The following is a 24,333-nucleotide window of genomic DNA, read 5'->3' as shown; positions in this document are numbered from 1 at the left end:
AAAGATGAATGGAACATAGTAATACGTTATGTGGAAAGAAGAAAAGAAAACTAGTAAAAGGAAAATAAAGGAGAGGAAAATAAAAGAAAAGGAAGATTAGGAAGTAAAGAGGTAAAGAGCGGAAGAAATGACTTGTATATAGATATATGTAAAGGAAGGATGATGATTGTAAAGGAAAATTGAAAGAGTAATATGTAATCTATAAAGGACTATATAGGTTGGAATGTACTAGGATGTGTACAGGGGGGAGGGGAAGGAGGGGAAGGGTAAGAGGGTGGGGGGTTTAAGGGGGGAAAGGGAGAGAAGGGAATGGGATAAGGGAAGGTATAGACGATATGTATGATCTTTTATTGATGATTACTGAAAATAAGGATGTAAAGAAAAGAAAAACCAAATAAAAATAAAATTAAAAAAAAGAATATAAAACAAAAACATGAAACAAGCTAGACAAGGTAACTGTTACATGGATTTATAATTGGTTGACCGGCCAAACTGAAAGGGTGCTCAAGAATGACTCCTTTTCATCCTGGAGAGAAGTGACCAGTGGGGTGTCCAGTGGCGCTCTGTCCGGGGCCCAGTGCTATTCAACATCTTTATCAATGACTTGGAGGACAGAATTGGGGCATTCTTATCAATTTGCAGATGACACCAAATTAAGATGAGTAGCTAATACCCCAGAGGACAGGATCAAAATTCAAAATGACCTGAATAGACTAGAAAGCTGGTCCAAAGCTAACAAAATGAAATTCAACACAGAGAAATGTAAGGTACTGCATTAAGGGCGGAAAAATGAAATGCACAGATATAGGATGGGGGACACCTGGATGAATGAAACTACGTGTGAAAGGGATCTAAGAATCAAGTAGACACAAGTTGAACATGACTCAACAGTGTGATGCAGCAGCTAAAAAGGCCAATGCGATTAAAGGCTGCATCAATAGAGGTATAGTGTCTAGATCAAGGGAAGTAATAGTGCCACTCTATTCTGGTCTGGTCAGGCCCCACCTGGAATATTGTGTCCAGTCCAAAGGAGGGCGACTAAAATGGTGAAGGATTTGGAAACCGCAATGGGACAGTCTCAAAGCTTCAGGCAAAGAGCATCAGACTGAAGTCACAACGGGACAGTCTCAGTGCTTCAAGCAAGAAGCATCAGACTGAAGTCACAATGGGACAGTCTCAATGCTTCAGGCAAGGAGCATCAGACTGAAGTCACAATGGGACAGTCTCAATGCTTCAGGCAAGGAGCATCAGACTGAAGTCACAATGGGACAGTCTCAATGCTTCAGGCAAGGAGCATCAGACTGAAGTCACAATGGGACAGTCTCAATGCTTCAGGCAAGGAGCATCAGACTGAAGTCACAATGGGACAGTCTCAATGCTTCAGGCAAGGAGCATCAGACTGAAGTCACAATGGGACAGTCTCAATGCTTCAGGCAAGGAGCATCAGACTGAAGTCACAATGGGACAGTCTCAATGCTTCAGGCAAGGAGCATCAGCTGCCCTCAGTTCATCTCTGACATCTTCCTCCTCCACAACTTTGTTATGCCCAAGTTTGTAAGGGCAACCTGTTTAACCTGAGAGCGTGTAATGAAAATTTCTCTTTCTGTGGACTTATTCAGAGCAGGGCTAACATAGATAGTGAGACACCAAATTTGGGTTTAAACACTTTACATGCAAAATTTATTAAATCACAAAACATAATACAAACATTGATTATAAAGAGCTCTTTCATTCACTCACACATCCATACAATACTCACACACACTTTCCTTCCGCCAGACATTGATCAGTTGTTCTCAAAGGCTGGGGATGACATCGTTGCCGCATAGTTGGTGCCAACAAAATTAGGGTGAAAGCCAAGGCTCCTTATACTTTTCTTCTCTCTGGCTTTTGGCTGTTGAAGTCTTGCAATATTGCAGCCCATTACTCAACTTCTTCTTTTTGGGAGGAGACAGCTGTTCAAACAGTCCATGTTGTTCAAAGGCAGGCTGTTCTGTTCAAATCAGTCCATTGTCCTGTCAGTTCCTCTTTATTGCGACTCAGGAGAAAAAGCACCTTCCAGGTCATAGTTCGACACACCAAAACAGCACCCAGCTTCAGCTTCCAAATTCCTCAGCCTTTCCTCGTCTCAGATGCCAAATCCCTCCTTCACATCAATGCTCTGCGCAGAACCATCTTGTTTAGTTCTTTAGCTTGTCTTAAAACACCATTCCTTTGTTCTTTGGTTCTTCAGTTTTGGGTTTAAGTCAGAATTCACACATTTGTCTTACATCTTTAACTTGGACACCATCCCCTTCATACAGTCCTTTATTTCCTTTCTGTCTTCCTCCATTCAATAAACTTCTACCTGGGGTTCTTCTTTGCTGGGGCAGGTATCAAGGGACTCCCCCACTGCCAGGTCCCAGGCTATAACTTTCCCCAGTCTGGGGCCGGAAACCCAAATCCTCCAGTGGTGGCCTGGATGGTGTGAGCTACATGACGTTTCCCAGTCTTGGGCTTGGCCCTAGTTCCTCTGAAGAAGGCACCTGCTCCTCCACCACCGGGATCTCCAGAACCACCGGGTTCCCCAAGAACTCTTCTTGTTCCTGGGTCTCCATTGGAGGTAAAAAAGTGAGACTTTGCAAACTGCGAGATCTAGAGTTAGTCCTGTGCTCAAAAAATAAAACCCATTTGAAACAAGAGCAGCTTTATTGATCAATCCAGGCAGAAACATCCATTAACATGTTTTTGCAAAGTCTGAAGTCCAAAGGACCTTGTTCAACCCCTCCCTAAGCCAAGGTTGTGTATACTTCCCTTCCCTTCTCCCAGACAGCCTCACCTTGAAGAGCATTGTTCCGAAGCCAGCTTGACTCCTCCTTGTTAACCAGCGTTCAGCTGTAACCCCAGCCCCTCTCCAAATGCCCTCCTTAATAATAATAATAGGTTTTATTTATAGACCGCTATTCCGCAATGATCATAGCGGTGTACAGTAAAAATTGAATATAATACAGATGCAAGGTGACAATTAAAGGAGGGAGAAGTCTCGTCCTTCAGGCAGTCCCTGATGTTGCTGGGTCTCCCTGATCGCTCCCTCTGAGGCCATGTAAAAGCCACTCTGTCTTCCTAACATTTCCCACTACATGCTTTCTACAACCCATCACTCTACACTACCTACTATGAACTACAACTATAACTCCTACTTTAATAACCAAACCCTAATATTTTACTCTTTATGACAGAACCCTTATACACTGTTTCTGACACATAATGGGCCAGTCCCAATCCTTCAGGTAAATAACACCACCCTGAAGTCACAATAGTACTGTCTCAGTCCTTCATCGAAGGAGCATCAGACTGAAGTCACAATGGGCCAGTCTCAATGTTTCAGGCAAGAAGCATCAGCCTCAGGTTGCAATGGGCAAGTCTCATTCAGGTAAGGAGCACCAGCCTGAAATCACAATATGTCACGAATACCTTTATTCATGCATTTATTCATTTGGGATTCATGCCATAAAGGTTATAGGTTTAGGTTTAGATTAGAGTTAAGATAGATGGGATTTATGGTGGGTTAAAATAATATGTTTTAATATGTGCTTTAATAGAAGATGCTAGAAAGAGGTAGGGAGATCATGGCTAAAGAATGTGATTGTTTGCTAGGATTGGAATGTATGGGAATCATCCTTCTAACAGAGGCTTGCGTTTAAAAGACTGTCTCTGTAAAAGGAGGGGGAACCTAGAGAGTTATTGGTATTTTATATTGCATTATGTTGTTACAGGTTTATGCTTATTATCTTTTCACATGGTATCATACTAGATTGGGATTGATGGGGATATATATATTAACTATATATATAGTTAAGCCATAATATTAATTAAACTGTTGTGTGGCTGAGTTCTGTGGTCCAAGGCCACAGGTTCAGTGGTTGAGAAAAGGCACATGAGAGCTAAATTGCTTTTAGGAAAGCTGCCAGAATCCCGGATGGGAGGACACTGCGCAGAAAAGGGCGGGAGAACACTGTGCGGGAAAGGGATATCCAATTAATTAGCTTGATTGGTAAATGGAATGGGGTGGATTCATATGGTTGTAAAAGGGATATGTTTATATCTTCTTTAATTCCTGACAAAAAAGTGACTTCTATTACATGTATCTTCTTCTTCAATAAAAGCTATTCCTTTTCCAAAGTACTGCCTTTTGTGTTGCAAGATGGGCTGCAATTAGGATATCTCTCTCCCGTTCCATTCACCCTGCTATCCCAAAAGGGCTGGAGAGCATACCAAACCAGCCACAGAACCTTTCCCTGCTCTTGTGTAATGCCAGGTCAGTCAAAAATAAAACACACATAGTCCATGATCTCCTACTGGACCAAGAGGCTGACCTGTCTTGTTTCACGGAGACCTGGCTGGATGATGATAGCTCAGCCACCTGGGATCAGGCCTTACCAGCTGGGTTCTCCCTCAGTGAGCAGGTAAGGGGAGTGCCTTTGGTCCATAAAGACAATCTTGCTTTGCCCAGGATACCTATCCGTATGATGGACCACATCGAATGTACATACCTCAGCTTAAAGACTAGGGAAAGTCTGGGGATTCTGTGGGTTTACTGTCCGCCCTGTTCCTTAACAGACTCCCTAGCGGATCTGACACAACTGGTCTTTGAGCTGCTGCTGGATTCGCCTAGGCTTTTAGTCCTGGCAGACCGCAACATCCCCCTCGATGCCACTTCTCAGCATGCGCAGGGATTGCCAGGGCCTAGATGCTGCTGCTGCTTATTCCGCTGGGAGCCTTTGCGGGAAAGGAAGGTATGCTCTGGGGGTTCAGCGGCCTCCCCTTCCTACCTTCCTTTGAGGAAACCACAATGGAGCCCAAGTTGCAGAGCTGGACTCAGGAGGGAAAGGCAGGAAAGGAAGGCTCTCTCTGTGTATCCTGTATGTGTGTGTGTGTGACTGTGTGTGTTTGCCTCTGCTGTTCTTATGCCTGGGAATGGAGCTGAGGACTGAGGAGAGAAGAAAGGGTCAGTTTTGGGCAGATTCAGAACTTCTGTGCATTCAAGAGTCCAGTGTGTTGAAACAGCAAAGAACTTTATTGAGAACACATAGAAATCCAGTGTTTAAGCCAGAACTGCCCACTCCAATCCAAACAATACATTAAAACGTCAAAACCTAAAACACCACCCTCTTCAAAACGTAGCCCCCACCTCCAATTCCCACAGTCTCTGCCCCACAGATAATAAGGCCACCATTGCCATTCCCACAAACTAGCCCTTTATGTCAATACCTGCCCCCAACTTTCTTCAGCCAACATCCCACACATTGCAAAAGTTTATCATTCCCATAACTATTCTACACATCTATAACAAATCCCAGCCCCCGAACTAACTAACCTATACCACGACCCACAATCTCCAGCCAAATTTACATCCCAAAGTAATTATCTATACTATTAGCAATTAAAACCTTAAAATAACAAAATACAACTTTAGAACACAAACAGACATATCGACACACAAAGCTTACAAACAAAACCACAAGGGCCTTTTCTTAGCACCACTGGATTGAAAATATATTTTTTGTATTCATTATTGAGAAAAATAATGTTAATTCACTACTGGGATTTGTGTTGCTTCTCTCCTGTGTGGATTCTCTTGTGTCTCACTAGGTTTGACTTCCGAGAAAAACATTTCCCACAATGCTGGCATTTGTGTGGCTTCTCTCCTGTGTGGATTCTCTTGTGTGTTACTAGGTGTGACTTCCTAGAAAAATATTTCCCACAATGCTGGCATTTGTATGGCTTCTCTCCTGTGTGGCCTCTCTGATGTGTTACTAGATTTGACTTCCAAGAAAAACATTTCCCACAGTGCTGGCATTTGTATGGCTTCTCTCCTGTGTGGACTCTCTGATGTGTCACTAGGATTGACTTCAAATAAAAACATTTCCCACAATGCTGGCATTTGTATGGCTTCTCTCATGTGTGGACTCTTTGATGTTTCACTAGGTCAGACTTCCAAGAAAAACATTTCTCACAATGCTGGCATTTGTATGGCTTCTCTCCTGTGTGGACTCTCTGATGTGACACTACATGTGACTTACAAGAAAAACATTTCCCACAACGCTGGCATTTGTATGGCTTCTCTCCTGTGTGGACTCTCTGATGTGTCATTAGGACTGACTTCTGAGAAAAACCTTTTCCACAACGCTGGCATTTGAATGGCTTCTCTCCTGTGTGTATCCTGCGATGTTCTAAAAGGTGTGACATCTGAGAAAAACCTTTCCTACAATGCTGACATTTGAATGGCTTCTCTCCTGTGTGGACTCTCTGGTGTATCACTAGGTATGACTTCCAAGAAAAACATTTCCCACAATGCTGGCATTTATATGGCTTCTCTCCTGTGTGGACTCTCTGATGTGTCATTAGGACTGACTTCAAAGAAAAACATTTCCCACAATGCTGGCATTTGAATGGCTTCTCTCCTATGTGAACTCTCAGATGCGTCACTAAGTGTGACTTCGTAGAAAAACTTTTCCCACAATGCTGGCATTTGAATGGCTTCTCTGCTGTGTGAACTCTCAGATGTGTCACTAAGTGTGACTTCAAAGAAAAACATTTCCCACAATGCTGGCATTTGTATGGCTTCTCTCCTATGTGAACTCTCAGATGTGTCACTACGTGTGACTTCGTAGAAAAGCTTTTCCCACAATGCTGGCATTTATGTGACTTCTTTCCTGTGTGGACTCTCTCTTGACTCACAAGTTTTTCTGTAAAGAAGGACAATGACACATAAGTGAAAATCAGAGTTAAGAGAGGAGGGTGTTACCCCCAGTTTTAGCCCCCATTTACCCTTCCCTATTTGACAGTAAATTAATAAAGTTGGTGTGAGTGACTGAAGCATGATCCTGTTGCAGATACCCTAAATCCATGGAACGATTGTATCCTTACTCATAGCAGCTAGCAAAGAAGAGACTGGATGGGGACTGCCTTGAGGGAATCAGTGGAAGCAGATAGTCAGAGGACTGGTGAAAAAATGTTCCATTAAAAATGTGCAAAAATACTTTGATTGACAGGTGGCATCATATCCTGTGAGACTGCCATAAAGTACAGAGTCGGAGCCCAAGGCATGATGCAAACCAACTGCACAAGTCACTTCATGCTGTTTGGCTCCAGGAGATGACTCACAGCCAATACAGTATACAGCTCACATGCGAATCGGTGTGGATTGGATTGGTGTGTGAACAAGAGATGGTGAAGTTGATGGAAGTTGGAGAGGAGAGCTTGCAAATATTTGCATTATTAGGAGCAGGTAACTGTTGAAGTTGCCAGATATTGTGCAGCTGTGATTATTTGTCGCAGAAATTTTTTGAAACTGATGCAGAAACAACCATGAAATATCGTCCAGTTAGTCTGACATCAATACTAGGAAAGATTCTAGAGCAGATCATTAAACAGAGAGTCTGTGAACATCTAGAAAGCAATGCCATAACCACAAAAAGTCAACACAGGTTTCAGAGAAAGAAGTCATGCCAGACAAACCTGATCTCTTTTTTTGATAAAATTACCAGCTTGGTAGATGAAGGGAATGCTGTGGATATAGTATATCTAGATTTCAGTAAGACCTTTGACAAGGTTTCCCATGACATTCTTGCAAACAAGCTTGTAAAATGTGGGCTAGACAAGGCAACTGTTACATGGATTTGTAATTGGTTGACCGGCCGAACCCAAAGGGTGCTCAACAATGGCTCCTTTTCATCCTGGAGAGAAGTGACTAGTGGGGTGTCCAGTGGGGTTCTGTCCAGGGCCCAGCGCTATTCAACATCTTTATCAAGGACTTGGATGACAAAATTGGGAGCATACTTATCAAATTTGCAGATGACACCAAATTAGGAGGAGTAGCTAATACTTCAGAGGAGAAGATGAAAATTCAAGATGACCTGAATAGACTAGAAAGCTGGGCCAAAGCTAATAAAATGAAATTCAACATGGAGAAATGTAAGGTATTGCACTTAGGGCAGAAAAATGAAATGCACAGATATAGGATGGGCGACACCTGGCTGAATGAAATTATGAGTGAAAGAGATCTAGGAATCCAAATAGACCACAAGTTGAAAATGAGTCAACAGTGTGACGCAGCAGCTAAAAAGGCCAATGCAATTTTAGGCTGCATCAATAAAAGTATAGTGTCTAGATCAAGGGAAGTAATAGCGACACTCTATTCTGCTTCGGTCAGGACCGACCTGGTCTATTGTGTCCAGTTCTGGGCACCACAGTTTAAAAAGGATGTGGAGAAACTAGAGCATGTCCAAAGTACAGCGACTAAAATGGTGAAGGTTCTGGAAACCATGCCCTACGAGGAATGACTTAGGAAGCTGGGGATGTTTAGCCTAGAGAAGAGAAGGTTAAGTGGTGATATGATAGCCCTGTTTAAATATTTGAAGGGATGTCATGTTGAGGAGGGAGCAAGCTTGTTTTCTGCTGCTCCAGAGACAGGGACCCGGAACAATGGATGCAAGCTACAGGAAAAGAGATTCCAACTCACCATTAGGAAGAACTTCCTGAGAGTAAGGGCTGTTCGACAGTGGAACTAACTCCCCTGGAGTGTAGGGGAGTCTCCCTCCTTGGAGGTCTTCAAGCAGAGGCTGGATGGCCATCTGCTGGGCATGCTTTGATTTGGATTTCCTGCATGGCAGGGGGTTAGACTCTTGCGGTCTCTTTCAACTCTATTATTCTATGATTGTATCTTGAAATAATTATGACATAGAGTCAGTCTACTGTTTTAAGTCTATATTTCTTAAAGTTATTTGGGACAATTTTTACTTGCAAGGTTTAGGATTTCATTTTATGAACTGATTTTACCCTTATTGCTAGGATGCAGTTTACTTATTGTGATTCTTTGTAATACTTGTTTTTACTTCTTCTTTTTTTTTTAAGTTGGCCATGTGCCGTAATAAATTATTCATTTATTCATTTGTATTATTTTGTAACTCAAGATAAAGAACCTCCAAGGACTTGAATGAAATCTACTGTGTCGGTGACTTATTTTTAAGTGTGGACAGTGGTCTGTGTATTGCCAATACCTATATCTAGATATTTGCTTCCATACTCTGCCATGTTATTGTTGAGCTGCATCTGGGAGCGTCACCCTCAGATTGTAGTGTACATTGGATTGTGAACGCAATCGAAATTCAGAGCCAACAAGGACCTGAGAGGCAGTGTGGTCTTTGTCTGAGGTATTTGCATCAAACACACACTGCATTCAATTCGTGTTCAGGCCACGCTTTCCCCTCACAGGAAATATTCTAAAGAGCTATAAACCTTTCCGAACCCTCAGTTTCTGCCGTAAGCACCAATTTCAGTATAAATATCAGGCCCAACTTGCTGTGCTTCAGTGTCAATCCAGTTACAGACACTCTGTTTGTTTTCTTGGCTAAGCACCTCAATGCACTCACCAACCCCAATTGTCGCAGGAACTACTGACCTCTCCCCATTCCAACAATTGGAATAAAGCTCTGGATAGGTAATAAATACCTTTAACAAAGCCTTACATCTATTCACTACTCCCACCTTTGCTACCTAGATCTTGTGTGTGCGCATGAACACTTATATATATATAGTATGTGTGTCTGTGTATTTTGCTTTCCCCCTAAATAAATAATATAACTTTATTACAGCCAGCACAATTACAAAATTCCAATTTAAAACACAACATAGGTTCATGTACAGGCAGATTGGAGAGTATAACCAAATGATAGTTTATAAAAAGTAAGGATAAAAAGTAAGGATAAAAAGTAAGGATAGGGCTGCACGATCAGGTAAACAGACAACGAGTAGGCTGCCATCACCTCACAAACAGCTCTATCATATTGTGTAATAGAGTACCACATTCAAGACATATTAGTCCAAAACCACAGTCATATCCCCTGTCCAAGCAAGAGCTAAACTACAAAGTGCCATTAATCAGATGCAACTGATTGGGGTAACTTCATTAGACTTTAGTCCCCAACTAGGTTAGTTTGATGGTATGGTAAAATACGGCCATACCTCCTCCTTTACAAATCTTACCGTTAAATCAAGCCATCTATACAGATTTTGAGATTATAACATATTACATCTGTTTAACAAACTGCTAACGATTTGCAATAGCAGCTGCAAAGAATTGTGCAACTGCTTGCGTTATAACTTCCTTCTGATCTGCAAGTAGAAAATTGGTATAAAATTTCTCTTGTCTGCCTGGAAACTGCAACACAATTGGTGTTATATATAAAGCACGTATTTCTGTATACAAAGAACAGCCAAAGAGAACATGATTAATATTTTCGATTTCCTCCGAGCCACAAGGACAGTATCTGTGTTCGTAAGGGATCTTTTTAAATCTGCCCTCCAGGACTGCTGATGGTAAGATGTTAAACCTTGCTGACATGAAAGCTCTTCTGAATTTCGGGACATTCAAATTCTCAAAATATTTCACATATTTGCCAGGTCTACTGGATTCCCTAACAGGATGTAAAGTTAGTTGGCTTATATGAGTCTGGAAATCAATATCCTTGATGTGTTGAGAAATAACAGATTTTGCTTTATCATAGCCTAGTACAGTTATTTCAGATAGTGAGAGTCCAAGAGATAAGAGTTTCAAGGTCAGCGTCTCCTTCCAGGGAGACAAGAAGGAGTCTGTTAGAATTAATGGCACTAAACCGATCGGAACAAAAAACATTTTGAGCCATAAATTTAATTTGCATATCCATACACGCACCTCAACAGATAGCATCCCTGTTTCTAGACGGAGAATGGGATTCGAAGCACAATTTGGGGCACGTAAAATTGTTCTTAAAATTTTTGCTTGAACTACCTCGAAGGTTGTAAAGCTACTGAAAGTACAAATCTCAGAACCGTATAATAGTTGTGCTAAGATATTAATAACAAAGACTTGGAGAGCTGCTGGAATGTATTGGCCTCCCTTATTATAATAGAAAGAACATAGAGCTTTAATACTTCTTTGTGTATCCCCTAAATAAAACACAAAAACCTATTTCAAATGCCTCTGACGTACTGTTTGATTCAGGACCTGCTAGAGCTGGGCGGGATCTAGAGGTCACTGTTGCCCCAGTAAAACTATCTCGATCTATTGAGCTATGTACCAAATTCCCCTAAAAGCATAGCGCTTGCCGGTGTCCTCCCCAGACTCCAGCATTTTGGGTAACAAAGGGCCTCTGGAATCAACCATGGAGCTAAGCAAGCTCAGGATGGAAAAGAAACATTAGAGAAAAAGCAGGTTTTGTGTCCCCCTTTCTTCCCTTCATAGATATTACTCATAACTGATCATAGAATCATAGAATCGTAGAGTTGGAAGAGGCCACAAGGGTCATTCAGTCCAACCCCTTGCCATTCAGGAACTCTCAATCAAAGCATCCCCGAAAGATGGTGATCCAGTCTCTGTTTAAAGACCTCCAAGAAGGGAGACTCCACTACACTCCAAGGAAAGAATGTGTTCCAGTATCAAACAGCCCTTACTGTCAGGAAGTTCCTTTGATTCTATAATTCTAAAGTGGAAACAAAGCACTCTGACAGTGAATGATGAAAGGGCCCTCAGTCTTCACAGGAAGGGCAATGGATTCAGGTTCCTTACCCACAAAGGCCACATTCTCATAATTCTCCATCATCACAGAACTGTATGTAAGTTTCTGCTTCTTTGTCAACAGTTTCCATTCCTCCTCGGTGAAATATACTGCTACATCCGCAAAGGTCACCTGCAATAGAAAATAGCCTTATCCAGAGAGTAAGTAAGCAAAAGGGGAGGAAAGCACATGGTGCATTGAAAATATTATTTCAACACTTCAGAATTCAGTCCAGGAAATAAACTTTAAATTCTGCAAGCAAGAAAAAGCTACAGTCTTTGAGATCCAGTTTGTCTCGAATTCTTTCAATATAATATAAAATATAATAAACAATATAATTTAGACCATTTCTGAGATATTATTGATTGACTGGGATACTGATTAGCCCAACATGTAAAGTACATTTAGTCACCAAGCAATTGTAGTGAATTTAGCCATATCTCTCCTAATTTCAAAAACAGTTCAGGGGAGTACTCTGGGCTTGAGGGCCACTGGGCCCATCCCCAATTTAGGTTCAGAGAAATTCTTCCATATCCCTCAGCATTTCACAGATGGGGAAAGCAAGACATATGTGGACAAGCAACACCAGAAGGGGTTCAAGATGGCCAGAGTTGTTAATGATGAAGATCGCACAAGCAAGGAAGGGCACAGCAGTTTGCTTTTGCTTCCGACTCCTGGCAAGACCCTGCCCCTTTCTCTCCTCCCCTCTCCCTCTTTTGAGTTGATGAGCTGCACACGTCTTTTGAACTTGGAACACATTTTGCAGCAACTGAAGTGAACTGAGGAGAAGAGGGAAAGTGGGAGCAGGAGAGAGAAATGGGTCATTTTCAAAGCCCCTGAAAAAATGAGGTGACAGAGGATTAAACAGGACTCCCTCTGCCAAACTGGGACAGTTGTTCTCCACTTGCTTTCATGAGCCGGGCCAGCAGTGACCCAGATGAAACTAATAGTCGGGATGGCAATTTACCAAAGAGTTGTTGCACCTCGGCAGCCTCTTCTTCTTGGAGCTCAACTCCCTCCGCTTGGCCTCTCTGTCAGGCATCAGGTAGGCAGGGGGTTCCTGGTGGGCCTGCGCTTTGGTCACTTCCAGCAAAAGATACCGCAAAGCAGTGTACAAGGGGGGCAAGATGAAGTTCCTGAGAAAAGAGACCAGGGTTAGGCTTGGTTTGGAAAGAAACCCTTCAGCACTCAAAGTCACAAAGATCGGCATCCTGCTGGTGACATACGCAGGTGACATATGCCTCCTTTGGGCCAATTGAGAGGTGGGCATCCCTTCCTCCCTCTGCACCAAACAAAGACCCTTGGTCCTAGCACAGACTCACAGCAGCTCCCCTACACAACAGTTACTCCATACCTTGTTAGATTAGCTGGGGATCAGGGGATGGGAAATTGGAAAGGGCCCTGGTTATGTCCCCATAGCTAGATGTGAAATGAGTTTATCATCTGCTGAAACCTGCAGAGTTCCTCAGTGGCCCTCAGAGGAAAATGTCTTCGTTTTGCTTCTGGCTACAGAAACACAGCTGGATTCATCTCCAATACCTCCCACCAAACACTCTCACCAGGCATGGAATGGTCATGCGTTATGGCTTCCACAACTCTATGGTAATACCTGGGTCAGTGAATGGCCAGTTGTAGCCTGATTCCATCTGGAGCAACACTGGAGCATGGAGGGTTCTGCTGGGTCAGGCTGTCTGGCCTGGAGGCCCCTCATTCTCCCAGTGGCCAAACCAGTTGCCGTCCATCCCCCAGGGAGGCCCCCGGTCAGACAGGGCAGGAAAGGAGCTCTCTCTTCTCTATTTACCCCCCTTCCAGCCCTCCTCCCCAATTCCCATGGCAGCCTTCTGCATGCAGAGAAGTCATAATCCTGAGAGTGCCTTTGCCCACGTGGAGACTGCCTATTTTCCACACTATTGACTGGCCATGTTGGCTTGGGAATGTCCTGTTATAGCCACATAGAATCATAGAATCGTAGAGTTTGAAGAGACCCCAAGGGCCATCCAGTGAAACCCCATTCTGCCATGCAGGAACTCTCAATCAAAGCATCCCCGACAGATGGCCATCCAGCCTCTGCTTGAAGACCAAGGAAGGAGACTCAACTGCACTCTGAAGAAGGAGTCTGTTCCACTGTCGAACAGCCCTTACTGTCAGGAAGTTTCTCCTAATGTTCAGGTGGAATCTCTTTTCCTGGAGCTTGCATCCATTGTTCCGGGTTCTAGTCTCTGGGGCAGCAGTAAACAAGCTTGCTCCCTCCTCTATATGACATCCCTTCAAAAATTTAAACAGATCTATCATATCACCTCTTAACCTTCTCTTCTCCAGGCTAAACATCCCCACCTCCCTAAGTCATTCCTCATAAGGCATGGTTTCCAGACCCTTCACCATTTTAGTCGCCCTCTAAGATTCTATGATTTATATCCCAGGTGGAGAAATTCCAGCCCCTGTATTACTGTATTACCTGTATTACTTTATGGATCTGATCCACGGCCTCCCCTCATTACGTCCCCCTTTTCATTGAGACACTGGTGAAAATAATCATTTCATTTTTACAAATGAGAAAAATCTCTGAGCTTAACTGCTGTGTTAATAATAATAATAATAATAATAATAATAAATTTATGTATATACCACCTTTCCAAAAAGATCAAAGCGGTTTAAAAATTGACAATTACAAAATTTGTGTGTTTGTGTGTGTCAGTCATAGCAGTTGCATGAAGTATGCACCTCCTCCCTCTGCTTGCTAAAGCCACGCAGAAATTGAGGCATGTACATTTCTATGCATTGTTTCTGAACAGATCTATTGTCAATATCACAATTTCTTCACTTTTCCTTGTATATTTTTTAAAAAGATGCACACTGCTGAATATGTTGCACTTATACAACAAAAATCTATAAATGTATAGGTTTATGAGTGAAGATTGCATCCTGGATTAAGCTCATTTTGGGGAAATGAAGACCTATGTAAATTCATTTTATAAACCCAGTGAAACAAACACCTCACAAATCTCTAGTAAACAACATGTACACACACAGTCCCCATACAAAGGACTCACTGGTGCACTGTGTGTCTGGGTCTGGAAATCTCACTTCCACCTTCTGGGAAGACAATGCTGCCAGAGACTGAATTTGGGGCTTTATTCCTGCAAAGCATGGGCTCAGTCTCTCAGCTGCAACCTTTCCACACAATCATGGACTGAAGCATTTGAACAAAGGGCCTCTTTCAGCTCCAGGAATAAAGGCCTACCTTCAGTACAAAGACCCTGATTCCTGCAGCCAAAGAAAGGCCTCTTCTGCAGTCCTTTATGGCCGGAGCTTCCCAGGGTCAGAGGCCGTCTCCTCAGCCGTAGAGAAGGGTTGCTCTGAGTGCGAAGGAGGAGGAGGTCCAAGGGCTGAGGGAGGGAAGGCAATGGGGAAAAGGTCAGTGCCAATGGCCATGGAGGGCAGAAGGTGGCAATGCCTAGGAAACTCCTCTGAGTCCCAGCCATTCTAGGAATGAGTGGCAGGAGTGAGTCCAGGGGCTGAGGGGGTCTCCTTTCCCAAAGGGGGAGGCAAGGACTGGTGGACCCTCCCCATCTAGGGCCCAAAGGGAGGGTCTCTTTCCCCACCTCTCTCTCCCAGCCCCCAAAGCCCAGCCTCCCCACTGGCCCTGGGTCCCCTGCTTCCCCTTTCTCAAACCCCCACAGTCCCCTCCCTCCCTCCCTCCCTTCCTTCCTTCCTTCCTTCCTTCCTTCCTTCCTTCGGCCCTAAATGGAAGGCAAGAGGCACAAATGGACACACTTAGCCTGGCTTCCTTCTCTCGCTGGAGCCTCAAGAGAGAAAGAGATACCTCTGTTCAACTGAGGCCTCAGAGAAGGTTCCAGAACATTATTTCCCACAGTCACAAGCAGCACAAAATGGCCACCAGAACACAAAATGGCCACTGGAACACAAAATGGTTGCCAGAACACAAAATGGCTGCCTCTTCCTTAGAGCTTGGCAGTTGTCAGTTAGAGGCCTTCAGGGGAGAGAAAGAGACTGAGGGGAAGAGAGGAAGGAGGCCCTGGAGGGAGGGGGTCTTGGGAAATAGAGAGCCTTCCTGAGATATTTGGGGTTCGCTTCCTAACAAAGGGTTTTTTGGCCTCATAAAAGATTTGAGGCAAACTGGATCTGAAAGGCAGTAGTGGCCTTTTTTCTTGCCAATGTGATTTAATGTGTATTTCCTGGACTGGATCTCCCAGCATCCACATGGCCAGGAAGATGAGGGGTCCTGCCCTGCACTAAGGCCCCTCCAATCTCTCTGAACTGAGGTAGGGTTGCCATAAGGGAGGACCTCCAAACCGGGACAAATGTAGGACAAATGTAGGACCACATTTTCAAATGTAGGACATGTTTTTTAAAAAATGGAGGACACATGAAAAAATTGATAATTTTTTTTAAATGTGAATATAAATGCATGTTTCTTCGGCATGCTCAAAATGGAGGACATTTTGGCATTATTCCTAGACAGAAGGCTGAAATGTACTTCTCTTTCTGGCCAAACAACCCCCCCCCCCAAATTCTACAAGAACATTTCCCACTCCCAAGCAGGCATAGCATTTGCAAGATCACAGGCAGTCCCTTGTGCCACTGAAAACTACATTTCCCACTCCCAAGCAGCCATAGCATTTGCAAGATCACAGGCAGTCCCTTGTGCCACTGAAAACTACATTTCCCACTCCCAAGCAGCCATAGCATTTGCAAGATCACAGGCAGTCCCTTGTGCCATTGCAAACTACATTTCCCACTCCCAAGCAGGCATAGCATTTGCAAGATCACAGGCAGTCCCTTGTGCCACTGAAAACTACATTTCCCACTCCCAAGCAGCCATAGCATTTGCAAGATCACAGGCAGTCCCTTGTGCCACTGAAAACTACATTTCCCACTCCCAAGCCTTCTTAGGAATTCCCCCCTTACTCCTTTTCCTTGCCCCCTCCAACCCCCCCAAACCCCTCACCCCCTCTTTTTCCCAGGTATGTCTCAACTTAGGAGGGATTTATGGGACAGATCCAAAGCCTTTTTTCTTTTCGAATGGGGGCAAAGCCTTGAGAAGCCCTGGACTCCTGAGAAGAAGAGGAGGGGGGCTTAGAGAGAGGAAGAAAGAGAAAAAGGAAATGAGGAGGGGGAAGAAAGGAAGAAAAAGGAGAGGAGGAAGAGGAGGAGGAGAAAAAAAACGGAATAACAAGAAGAAGAGAAGGAGGGGAAAGAGAAAGAGATATAGGGGAAGCAGCTTGCCTGAATGCAAATTCCTCCCTGCTTGGATGTTGCCCAAATAAGGAAGCAGAGGGCTGGCCAATAGAGGCAGGGAAGTGCAGCAGACCCCGCCCCTGCTGGTTTCAGTCCTCCTGCTGCTGCTGCTCCAGACAAACTGCATAGGCAGCACTCTATAGAAGGCAGGCAGCAGCCCTGGGAGCCCAGAGTTGGGCAGCCACCCGGGAATGGGGGCGGGGCGGGACCGGGCACGCCCCCCAGGGGGCGGGAAAGTCCCGCCCACCACCGTGAAATGGCAACCCTAAACTGAGGACTACAACTCCCAAGTCTTCTTGACCAGAAACATTGGCAACATCCATCTTTCTTTCTTTCTTTCTTTCTTTCTTTCTTTCTCCCTAGCTGGCTTGTGAGGGTGATTAAGCCCTGTTAGTGGTGTTACTCCTCTTGTTGTCGTTGTGTGCCTCCAAGTTGTTTCTCATTTATGGCAAACCTAAGAGAAGTCTTTTGCATGCTTTTGATAATAATAATAATAATAATAATAATAATAATGTTTTATACCCCTCTATTCAGCTAAAAGGCTTTCAGAGTGTCTTACAAATTGTAAATTAGACATTTAAACATTATGGCAACCCTAAGGGAAGTCCTTCTCAGGCTTTTCTTGGCAAGAATTGTTCAGAAGTGGTTTTGCAAAGCCTCCCTCTGAGGCTGAGAGAGTGTGACTACTTGCCTAGGGTCACTCAGTGGATTTCCGTGGCCAAGAGGGCATTTGAACCCTGGTCTCCAGGGTCATAATCCAATGCTTCAACCACTAAACCACCCTGGCTCTTTCTTGAGGCTTTGTAGTTTTTTGTGGTGTGGCACCAAGTCATTGTCGACTTCTGGGGAGCCTCTCCTGGGGTTTCCTTGGCAAGAGTTGTTCAGAGGAGGTTTGCCATTGCCTTCTCTGAGGCAGAGAGAGTGTGACTTCTTGCCCAAGGGCATCCAGCTGGTTTCATGGAGTAGCAGGGCATGGGACTCTGGCCTCCAGAGTTATAACCCAACACTAAAACCCAGGGGCAGGCAGCCTTTTTGAGCCGGGTGCTGGGTTGCTGTCCCTCAGACAACGGGAGGGGGGGGGGGCTGAAGCCAAAAAATAAATAATTTAAAATTTTAAAAAAATAAATATATAAATAAACCACACCAAATGTAGGACAAAATGTTCAAATGGAGGACACTTTTTATAAAAATGGAGAACACGCAAAAAATTTGCTGGTTTTTCAAAAAATGTTAATATAAATGCATGTTTCTGAGGCTTCTATAGACAATTGCCCCCCAAAGGCCCCAGCGGCAATCGGCGGCAGGACCAGGCTGGGGCCGGTCCCAAGGCCTTCTCAGGCCGCATCTGGCCTGCAGGCCGTAGATTGCCTACCCCTGCTCAAACCACTGCACCACACTGCCTCCCATTCTCATGTACAACCTGGGAAATAATTGCAGACTTTTCTCTGTTCTTCATTTGTGTCTTCAAGTCATTTCCAATTTATGGCGATCCTAAGGCAAGCTTGTCATGGGGTTTCCTTGGCTGGTTTCTTCAGAAAGGGGTTGCCATTGCCATCCTCTGAGGCTGAGAGAGTGTGACTTGCCAAGGCTCACCTAAGTCCAATACACACTGCAGCAATAATCCAATCTGAGACCGACTTAACTGCCCTGGCTCAGTATTGTGGGAGATGTAGTTTTGTGAAACATTGAGCCTTCTCTTTCAGAGACCTCTGGTGCCATAATAAACTCCAATTCCCAGGATTCCCTAGCACTGGGCCAGGGCAGTTAAAGCGCTCTCAAACTGGACTATTGCTGCTGTGTGTCTGGGACCTTACGTGGCCTGAAATTGTCCATATCCTGCAATGCATCTCCTAATTCTGTTGTCAGTCCCTCCCTCCCAACACTTTCTCTTTTCCCCCCAAACAGCGCAAAGCTGGCAGATGGAAAGCGGTTTTAAAGCCCCATTTAAATCTATATTATTTGCTTTTAAAAGACTAAATGTCCCAAATGCTATCATCAGTTTTGTAGCTATTATTACAGAAAGACGTAGAGTGCAAACTCCTCAAGTACCTTTATTTTCTGAAGTGAGATGGACTTTTCCAGCTGACTCTCTGTGATGATCTCCGGTGGTCCAAGCAGCCAAACCGCGGCCCTGTAATAATAATAGTAATAATAATAATAATAATAATAATAATATACCCCTCTCTTGAGCCAAAAGGCTATCAGAGTGGCTGACAAATTGTTAATTAGACATTTAGACATTATGGCTCTTAGCCCAGCAGACCCTTAACTTCCTTAATTCCCGCTGCCATCATCCAGTGAATTATAAATGGGTTTCCCTTAATCTACACTGGGACCAGTTAAGGAACCTTATTTGTACTTCTTTACTGATCTTCCAAGCATCAACCGAGCCAAAACACGTGTAAAAGGAGTGTCGAGTAGTAGATACTCCAAGGAGGTATTTATTACAGATAACAAAATATAACTGAAATATAAGTCCTACAAGGTATTAAGAGTCTTGCAGGAACAATATTTGTAAGTATATAATATTCAATTCATAAAAGCTATTAAAATAAAAAATAGACCTAAACCTCCAATTCTGAGACTAACTTCCAAGATCCACTCTTTAACTCTCTCTCTGGATCTCCAACCGACACAATTCCCCCAACTGTCTCTTGGTCTCTCAGGCCTTATATCTCCTTCTCACGGAAGCTTCCAGAAGAACGTTCATCTTGCTCTCTGATTGGTCAAGAGAGCCTTCTGTAGCAGTGATGTCATTCTGCATTTGCATAAACCTCCCTTTTCTGCCTGAAGAAGACCTCCATTGACTGGAGCCCAGTCATTGCACTTTCCCACGGCAAGGCTTGCACCTATTTCTCAATGTTGTTCTTGGGGTCTGCCTCCCAGTTGTTTCCAGGTCTTATGGTGACCTTATGGGAGTCTCTGAAGGGGTTTTCTTGGCAGGTTTCTTCAGAGTGGGTTTCCCATGGCCATCCTCTGAGGCTGAGAGAGTGTGACTTGCCCAAGGCTTCAGTTCTTTTGGAAGCCTTTTTGCTTTATCTTCTAGAAGGCAGCTGAAGTGTCGCTTCTTGCTCTGAAGAACGAGAGGAACCTTCTATCATCCAAAAGGCTAACATTCTCTGGAGTTATGTCTGATAATATGAATATATAGGATTGCAATACCTCTTCATTTATTAAAAGCTTTATAGGGCACCCCATATCATAGGATCTCATAGCTATGTCTCTTAGTAGCAGTTAACCAAATTAAACAGTATATAAAACAAAAACATGAAACAAGCTGGACAAGGAAACTGTTACATGGATTTGTAATTGGTTGGCCGGCCAAACCCAAAGGATATTCAACAGTGGCTCCTTTTCATCCTGGAGAGAAGTGACCAGTGGGGTGTCCAGTGGGGCTCTGTCCAGGGCCCAGTGCTATTCAACATTTTCATCAATGACTTGGATGACAGAACTGGGGTCATACTTATCAAATTTGCAGATGACACCAAATTAGGAATAGCTAATACCCCAAAAAACAGGATCAAAATTCAAAATGACCTGAATAGACTAGAAAGCTGGGCCAAAACAAACAAAATGAAATTCAACAGGGAGAAATGTAACGTACTACATTAAGGGTGGAAAAATGAAATGCACAGATATAATATGGGGCACACCTGGGTGAATGAAACTATGTGTGAAAAAGATCTAGGAGTCTAAGTAGACCACAAGTTGAACATGAGTCAACAGTGTGATGCAGCAGCTAACAAGGCACATGCAATTTTAGCCTGCATCAATATAAGTATAGTGTCTAGATGAAGGGAAGTAATAGTCCTACTCTATTCTACTCTGGTCAGGCCCCACCTGGAATACTGTGTTCAGTTCTGGGCCCCACAATTCAAAAAACCATATCCTATGAGGAACGACTTAGGGAACTGTGGATGTTTAGCCTGGAGAAGTGAAGGTTAAGAGGTGATATGACAGCCCTGTTTAAATATTTGAAGGGATGCCATATTGTGCAGGGAGCAAGCTTGTTTTCTGCTGCTCCAGAGAACAAGAACTGGAGGAATGGATGCAAGCTCCAGGAAAAGAGATTCCACCTCAACATTAGGAGGGACATTGGAACACACTCCTTCCTCAGAGTGTATTGGAGTCTCCTTCCTTGGAGGTTTTTAAATAGAGGCTGGATGGCCGTCTCTCACTATGCTTTGATTGAGAGTCCCTCCATGACAGGGGGGACTGGATGGCCCCAGTGGACTCTTTCAACTCTATGATTCTCTAATTCTCTGATTCTGAGATTACAATGGGACAGTCTCAATGCTTCAGGCAAGATGCATCAGCCTGAAATCAAAATGGGCAGACTCAATGCATGAGGGTAGGAGCATCAGCCTTAGGTCACAATGGACCATTCTCCATCCTTCAGAGAAGGTGCTTCAGGCTGAATTCACAATGGGACAGTCTCAATCCTTCAGGTAAAGAGCACCAGCCTCAACTCATAATAGTCCTATCTAAATCTTTAAGGCAAGGAGCTTGAGTATGAGATCACAATGGGCCAATCTCAATCTCTCAGACAACGAGCATCAGCCTGAGGTAATGGGCCGGTCTCATTCCTTCAGGTATGGAGCACCAGTTTGAAGTGACAACAGTCCCATCTAAATCCTTCAGGCAAGGAGCATCAGCCTGAGATCACAATGGGCCAGTCTCAAAATGGCCGCTGGACCACAAAATGGCTGCCAGAACACAAAATGGCCACCTCAACCTTAGCGCATCACAGTTGGCAGTTTGAGGCCTTCAGGAAACCCATAATGGAGGATGTAAGGTCCCTAAAGTCAGAACTGACCCCAAACAGGATTTCCCAACCTTAACAACCTCAGCCTGAAAACCAAGGATAGTATAGGGATTCTGTTAGTGTACCGTCCACCCCGTTGTCTAACAGACTCCCTATCCGAGTTGACACAGCTGGTCTCGGAGTTGTTGTTGGAGTCGCCCAGACTTATAATTCTGGGTGACTTCAACATCCCACTCGAGACCAGTTTAACAGGTGTGGCTCAGGAGTTCATGGATTCCATGACAGGCATGGGCCTATCCCAATTGGTTTCCAGGCCAACACACTGCGCAGGTCATACCCTTGATGCGGTCTTCAGTACGGAGCAGGAATATCCGTGGGTGGAGGTAACTTGTACCACTGCACTGTCGTGGATGGATCATTTCCTGGTCAAGGCTGAACTAAGAGCCACAGTCTGCCCCGTCGGGGGTGGAGGACCCATTAGAATGGTCCGTCCTCGAAGGTTAATGGAACCAATTGGATTCTAGAAAGCCTTAGAGGGTTCCTTGGTTGGTAATGCCAGTGATTCTGTCGATGCTCTGGTTAATACCTAGAACACCGATATCGCCAGGGCCATCGACACAATTGCTCCCAAGCGTCCTTTCCAACCCGCTGCTAATCATAAATCATGGTATACTGAAGATCTCAGGAAAATGAAGCGGGTTGGACAACGACTAGAGTGCGACTGGCGTGACACTCGACTCCTATCTGACAGAACTCGTCATAGGAAATTCCTTCATTCCTATCGAGAGGCAATACAGGCAGCACAGAGATCTTTCTCCTCTACACGTATTGCATCTGCAGAGTCCCGTCCAGCAGAGCTGTTTAGGGTAGTAAGGGAACTGACACAGGTTCCACCTGTGCAGAACCTTTTGCTTAACCCAACAACGGCCTGATGTGATGTTTTTAACAACTACTTCGCAGATAAAATCTCTCAGATAAGAGCCAACCTGGATGCTGGGATTGCAGCAGAATCGACTGATGAGGTGTCCAGTGAACCCATTGTTGAGCTTAAACTGGATCGGTTTGAGCTTGTGACTACCGATGATGTGGACAAGATCCTTGGAAATGTGAAGAAGATGACATGTTCCCTTGATCCCTGCCCGTCATGGCTTGCCGTCCAGGGGGGTGATGCCTTGATGGCATTTCTTAGAAATGTCATCAATGCATCCTTTAGGGAAGGTTGTGTTCCACCTTGCTTAAAGGAGGCAGTTATCAGACCGCTCCTGAAAAAACCTTCCCTGGACCCCCTGGATATGAAGAACTACAGGCCTGTATCCCATCTGCCATTTTTGAGCAAGGTGATTGAGAGGGCTGTCGCCTTTCAACTCCAAGTCATCTTGGATGAAACCGATTATCTAGACCCATTTCAAACCGGCTTCAGGACGGGATATGGGGTGGAGACTGCCATGGTTGCTCTGGCTGACAGTCTTTGTCTAGCCATTGACAGAGGAAGTGTGACCCTGTTGGTGCTTCTAGACCTCTCAGCAGCCTTCGATACAATTGATCACGACATCCTCTTGGAACACCTGGGAGAGTTAGGAATTGGTGGCACTGCACTCCAGTGGTTCCAGTCCTTCCTCTCGGGTAGATTCGAGGGTGATGCTCAGGGACAGTCGCTCCTTGAAAACGGATCTTAAATATGGCGTCCCTCAAGGCACCATACTGTCTCCGATGCTATTCAACATTTATATGAAGCTGCTGGGGGAAATCATTTGCAGACATGGGGCAGGGTGTTATCAGTATGCTGATGACACCAAATATATTTCTCCATGTCTTGAGAAATGACAACAGATGGCATTTCTCCCCTCAATCAATGTCTTGAAGCGGTAATGGGCTGGATGCAGAAAAACAAACTCAGGCTGAATCCAGACAAAACGGAGGTACTTACAGTAGGGGCCCCCAAACCAGGTACAGGGTTGCAACCTCCAGTCCTAGATGGGGTCATGCTCTCCACAAAGGACTGTGTTTGCAGTCTGGGGGTGCTCCTACACCCATCGTTTCACATGAGAAATCAGGTGAATGCGACAATTAGGAGCGCCTATTATCAGCTTTGGCTGACACGCCAGCTGCGCCCTTTCCTGGAAGTAAAGGACCTGGAAACTGTTGTACATTCACTGGTAACTTCATGACTTGATTTCTGTAATGCGCTCTACATGGGGCTACCCTTGTGTCTAGTCCGGAAACTTCAACTAGTGCAAAATGTGGCAGCCAGGCTGGTCGCCGGAAAAACTAGGAGTGTCCGAATAACACATATCTTAAAATCTCTTCACTGGCTGCCTATTAGTTTCCGGGCACAGTACAAGGTGTTGGTTATAACCTTTAAAGCCCTACATGGCTTGGGCCCAACCTATTTGAGGGATGGCCTGCTTCCATGTAATCAGCCCCACTGCACCCTCAGGTCCTCTGGGAGGAATCTATTGCAGCCTTTAAAACCCAGACTAACTGCTACCTCCCAGAGGGCCTTCTCTGCAATTGCTCCCAAACTATGGAACGGTCTGCCAGATGAGATCCGTCAAATTGCCAGCTTAGACAGCTTTAAAAAAGCTGTCAAGACAGATCTCTTCCGGCAGGCCTTTCCTGAATAAAGTGCCTGGCCACAGAATGACTGCCCCCCGCATCATGGATTAGCCCACCGCTCTCTCCTTGTTATATTTTTATTGTGTTTTTAATAGATATTTTAATTGTACATGTTTA

At 44.4% G+C, this 24,333-nt stretch overlaps 1 pseudogene; it reads right to left on the bottom strand.

The window, feature by feature from the left end:
• Positions 1–5,528: 5,528 nt before the first annotated feature.
• LOC149278080 (uncharacterized) overlaps positions 5,529–24,333 on the bottom strand; it is a 59,591-nt pseudogene continuing 40,786 nt past the window's right edge.

Source organism: Sceloporus occidentalis, unplaced genomic scaffold (assembly GCF_023333645.1).
Source record: "Sceloporus occidentalis isolate IW3139 unplaced genomic scaffold, rSceOcc1.0.p SCAF_202, whole genome shotgun sequence".
Taxonomy (NCBI): Eukaryota; Metazoa; Chordata; class Lepidosauria; order Squamata; family Phrynosomatidae; genus Sceloporus; species Sceloporus occidentalis.
The sequence above is the reverse complement of the archived record's forward strand: the minus strand, read 5'-3'. Positions and strand labels throughout refer to the sequence as shown.